Source organism: Pygocentrus nattereri, chromosome 17 (assembly GCF_015220715.1).
Source record: "Pygocentrus nattereri isolate fPygNat1 chromosome 17, fPygNat1.pri, whole genome shotgun sequence".
Classification (NCBI taxonomy): domain Eukaryota; kingdom Metazoa; phylum Chordata; class Actinopteri; order Characiformes; family Serrasalmidae; genus Pygocentrus; species Pygocentrus nattereri.
Genome location: NC_051227.1, coordinates 19,620,040 through 19,626,039, shown reverse-complemented (window position 1 = coordinate 19,626,039; position 6,000 = coordinate 19,620,040).

Genomic DNA, 6,000 nt, shown 5'->3' with positions numbered 1-6,000 from the left:
GGTATTACATGTAAATTATTGTAGACGACTTCCATGAATTGTTCAACTAAAGGTATTTGTACGTTTGTATACTTAGTTTATTTAGAGATGTATTATTAATACAGTGGTGAATTTGGAGTTTTCACATTATGCATGGATGCCAGAAAGCTTTAGGGCTGCGGTATACTTGACTTTAATCACTGCATGTGTATGCATTGTTCACATACTTGTCTGCCTTACGTCTGTCTGTCTTGATGATTAGAGCCTACACAATATGTCCAGGTTTGTAGACACCTGCTCACTATTTCTCCTGAAATCAAGGGTTTAAATAGAGAGGCTGTCCTCCATTTGCTGCAATAACAGCCTTTACTCTTCTGGGAAGGCTTTACATTAGATGTTGGAACATGCTGTGAAGATGTTATTGCATTCAGCCACAACAGCATTAGTGAGATCATGGACTGATGTTGTATGATTTATGCTGGATCACAAACTCCACATCAGTCTTCCAAAAGGTTTTAGATGGTGCTCAGTTGTTCCAGTGAGTGCATTTCCACTGCTCCACAGTCCAGTGTTTCGTGCCTCTCTATCTGATGCTTGGAGCTGAGCATTGTGACTCTTGTGCTGGTGCTCCAGAGTGTTCCATTCTATTGGTCAATATTTTTTGTGGAAATTATACACACTGAGTGTACACTTGTATGACAGTGTCAGCAATGGGTGCAGGTCTATGTTGGCATTACATCTTGTGGACAGTTTCTGGGGATGCACACAATCAGTTCTCCAAACAAATGCCAGATATTGAAGGACATACAGGGAAACTGTCTTGTGCATGGTTAAAATAGTACACTACAATCCTTAGGGAAAGCAATAGTAACCAGAATTGCTCTTTATTTGTAACGTGGAGCGATGAGGAGGCGGACGCATGTGCGGAGCAAGATTTATTATGGGCAAATCCACAATCAGGGACAGAACAGTCCAGGGTCATCGAGCCAACATGGATTGAACAAGGGACAGACATGACGAAAAATAAACACAGACTAGAAACACCACAGAGGCCGGGATACACCAAACAATCCAAAAAATACAGTTCAAACAGTACAAACATACAACATATCAAACATACAAAGACCAGCACTAGACTAAGGAAAACACAGGGCCTAAATACAACAGGGAAAACGAGGGCTCACAAGACACAGGTGAAAAACAGGTGGGAACAATCAAGGGCAGAGTCAAGAAACAAGGGGGCAGAACCAGGAGGAAACCAAACAAAGAAGCACATGGAGACTGAAACACAAGCACATGGAGGAGTGGGAGGGGCCAATTGTGATATTATGTTGCTCTAGTGTTTGATTGATACAATTGATTGATAAAACAAAAGAACAGCTATGTAAAGATATTGTTGCTGACCAAAGAAAAATACATATCTCCATTTATTTCTTTTATTATTTTACAGCTTTTGAACACAGTAGTCATGATTTACATTGTAAAATGTAAATGTACATCAAAAGTTCATGATGAATGGACCAGTAGAACCATAGAATAAAATCTCTCCTTACCTTAACTTACAGTAGAAGTGAAGAATGTTATTGAAAAGTTGATTTTCTTTCAGTCTGCCTCAACAGAGGACCAGTATTGTATATGGTAATTGTTTCAAATTTGCATTTTGTAAACTTATGTATTATATTCAAGTTAATGCTTTCAGTTATTTTCAAATTAGCCTATAGGAAAATGTGGCAAAATTACTGTCTGTGGTAACTAAGAGTGCAACAGAAATGTAGCAGATAGAGGTAAAAAAAACAACACTAAAATATTTCACTTTAGAATGCTTTAACCTTTTACAGCTAAATCTGTCCAAAAACCTAGTTTCTAATCAAATATGTAATATAACTCATCATCATCTGATATCACTCAGAATACTGTTTGTCTGTAAAGCATTAATATGAAAGTGATACGGTCCTCCTATTGTTACTCTATACCTAAAAGGTTTATTGCACTATAGCACCTGTCATTACAAACACTGAATATTCTGTCATTTTGCAACCAAGCATTGAAATGAAGCCTTTATGTTTCACTATTTTCATCCTTTTTTCAGGTCTCCCCATAATAAAGCCTCTGATTTCATTGTTTCCTATCAGTAAAGAGTATCTTTGGCCACATTCCACTCAGACAAGAACAGACAAAAGAAAGGAAAGCATGTTTTTCCTTCTGGCCACATTGAACAGCTGTCCTGCTGTCCTCTAGGTCTGGACTGGTGCTGAGATAATGCCAAACACGGCAGATTTGGCAACAGAGGGACAACCCCCACCACATCTCGCTTAAACAAACCTCATCATCGGAATGAATTCTATTATCTGCCACTATTACTGAAGACTGGCTTATTGTCTGCAAACAGCGCAGACACGTAGGCTTTGGACTATCGCTCAAATCGGAATATCTATCCGCAGCAAACATTTGAATTTCAAATGTTCTCGTGAATTTATGTTTATATTATTTTCAGTAGCGTTCTCTTGTCTCTTTTGGCTCTGAGCAGGGAATTCGTATAATGTTTAGTGAAGATGATGTTTTATCATGCAATATAAAGGATAGAAGATAATTCTATTGTTACCCTCCAAAAACATTAAGAAGAACACAAATCACTGAATAAGTGAATGAATGAATGAGCAAGCAAACAAATGAACAAATAAATGAGCGTGTAAAAAAATATGATTGGAGACAAAATATTAGTAGAGGCCAAATGCAATTAAAGCCACAGTGGAGCATGGCGTGCGCTCCTGTAGCTTCGTTTCATTATGGCGAGTAGCTCCAGTCCCACTGGACTCCCGGAGAAGCGAGCATGAATAAACATGAGGCCTTCTGGGCCAAACACTAAAGGCCATGGCAGAGCCCCTTCCTAAACACACCACTTACTTCCTGTTACCACACCCAGCACGTGCCATATCCGCTCCACCGCCATCAGTTTACTGCTTTTTTACACAAAAGTTAAACACTTCAGGTGGACTGAAGATGATCGAGGAAAGACTATAAGGTCTAAGAATCTAATTCAACTTCCTAGACTGTGTTATTCAGCAAAGCTTAATATTAGCAGAGTTACATTAGAAATGTTCAGAACATGCCCCAGTGATCACAGAAAGAAAGAAAGAAAGAAAGAAAGAAAGAAAGAAAGAAAGAAAGAAAGAAAGAAAGAAAGAAAGAAAGAAAGAAAGAAAGAAAGAAAGAAAGACAGGCAGGCAGACGGACAGATAGACAGACCGACAGGCAGAAAGAAAGTAACAGAGTGCTGATAAACACAGAGTGCTGATAAAACAGAGTGCTGATAGAGAAATCCAGCAGGCTGCTGGTGCTTTGGACTGGTCATCCGTTTTCCATGGCATCAGGACCAGAATCAGTTTTGCGATTTGTGGTGTTCCTGCAGTTCTCAGCAGCGCTAATCCAAAATCAATCAGAAAGAAAGAAAAAGCAGGAGAAGTTCAGGTTTGTTCTCTTTCTAAGAGACAATAGAGCATCAGGGCTGTCTGCTCTGCAGGCTCAGCCACACTAATTCAATAAAGCCAGTGCAAGACTCACGCATAGAGACCAAATGCTGATACATTCATGCCTGTAATTCATCCTCATTTACAAAAGCCACAAAGCACTTTCTCAGATCAGACACACTAACAAAACTGGATGATGCGTTACCTAACATTCACATTTCATTAATAAAGAAAATGTTATGATCTAATTGTGGTCCTAATGCATGGATTATATTCTCATAATGTGTTTTATTTTATATGAATTTAGTGGCTCAATTACATGAGAGATTTTAAGAGGAGAATCTAAAATGGCAACCTCTCAAGCTCATTCTAATCCTGCGGATTTACTGGAATGCTGTAACTTGGCAACAGCAGCCGACTTTTATGCTCCTCAGTCTTTTCTTTTTGCTGTGTACACTCAATTAGGTACAAAGATATTACGAGAGGTGTAATGTAAGAATATTAGGAAGAAAATCTGAACACAGATCTTCCTTTTGCTATTTTCAGGCAAAGAAATATCAGACTCAGTGACAAACTGAATTAACTTGATTATAATGTACATCATTTCCAAATGTTTTAAGGTGAATGAGAGCTTGTCAGAAACCGAATTTGTCGTCAATGAAAAGGTAGCAGACCCCCAGGTTACTGCATATTACACAGTAATAACAGTGTCACCAAGCTTCTCTTAAAGAGGCTCTCTTGGTTGGGACTGTACGCTGAGCTGTGGCTTCAGGGCTCCCTCTTGTGGGTCATCTTGCAGAGACACAACTCTGAAAAACTAAAATAATGGTTACTGAATGATTTACTATTTTATTGCTAAATTTAACATATTTCTAAGCTGCTTATCCTTCTGGGTTGGGGGGGGTGCACATTATTGCACATTTTGTGTTTTATGCTTTATTTTCTTCAATACATCAAATACATGGAAATTGTGCACTAAAATTTGCAGCAATAAAAGTTATTTTTAAAGAGCATGCTCTAAGTTTTAAGACCAATAGTTTTCACTTAAAAAAAAATCAGCAAAACATGTAATTTAACTAGGTGTTTAAGCTTTTGCATATGACTTTATGCTTCTAGTAAAATACTTAATTGGTATATACCTATACATGTTTAAAAAGTTCTCCACACTCACAAATTTCATGTATAAAAATGTACACTATATTTCCAAAAGTATTCAGTCATCTGCCTTCACAGACAAACCCATTCTTAACGACATCCCATTCTTAATTCCACAGGGTTTAATATGATGTCGGCCCACCTTTGCAGCTATAACAGCTTCAACTCTTCTGGGAAGGCTTTCCACAAGGTTTAGGTTTAGGTCAGACACTCATGTTGGATGAGAAGGCCTGGCTCACAGTCTCCACTGTAATTCAATCCCTATCGGGTTGAGGTCAGGACTCTGTGCAGGCCAGCCAAGTTCTTCCACATCAAACTCGTTCATTCATGTCTTTATGGACTTTGCTTTGTGCACTGGTGCACAGTCATGTTAGAACAGGAAGGGGCCGTCCCCAAACTGTTCCCACAAAGTTGGGAGCATGAAATTGTCCAAAATATCTTGGTCTGTTGAAGTAATAAGAGTTCACTGAAACTAAGGGGCCGAGCCCATCGCCTGAAAAACAACCCCACACCATAATCCCCCCTCCACCAAACTTTACACTTTTCACAATGCAATTAGACAAGTACCGTTCTCCTGGTAACAGCCAAGCCTAGACCCGTCCATCCGCTGACCCCGCTCTGTCATTTTACGTGGCCTATCACTTCGTGGCTGAGATGCTGTCATTCCCAATCGCTTCCACTTTGTTATAATACCACTGACAGTTGACTGTGGAATATTTAGTAGCGAGGAAATTTCTCGACTGGACTTGTTGCACAGGTGGTGTCCTATCACGCTACCACGCTGGAATTCACTGAGCTCCTGAGAGCGACCCGTTCTTTCACTAATGTTTGTAGAAGCTGTCTGCAGGCCTAGCTTTTACATCAGAAATGTCTCCCTTAGTCACAACATTCACATGGATATTATTTTATTTGCCTTTTTGTTATATTTAAAGACCATTTTGAAGACTGTCAATGACAGTGCTAGCCAGGCTAAAGTGCAGCCTCTAATGAGAGTCAACATCTTCTTCATATAATAACTTTTAGATGCACAGATGTATCAAAAATACACTTTGTGTAGATAAAATATATTTGATATTTCATTTTTATTGATATATCATTAAAATTTTGTTTATGGAATAAAATAAATGTGCCATGTTTAACCATGTTTTTTTTAGAAATCATGTTTATTTTGAAAGACATTTTTTTCATGTATTTAGACTGGAAGAATCAACTGGATCAAACAACATAAAAGTACAGTAATAACAATTTCATTGGGGTCAATTGTATAATAGTTAAGCGCACAGACCCACACTAATGATGTATTAATTGTGTTTTGAATCGATTAACTAGAATTTTTAAAGACTGTTATAAATACTGCCTACGTCTGTTGCAGTTAGCCCTGCTTACAGGGTTAGTTGTA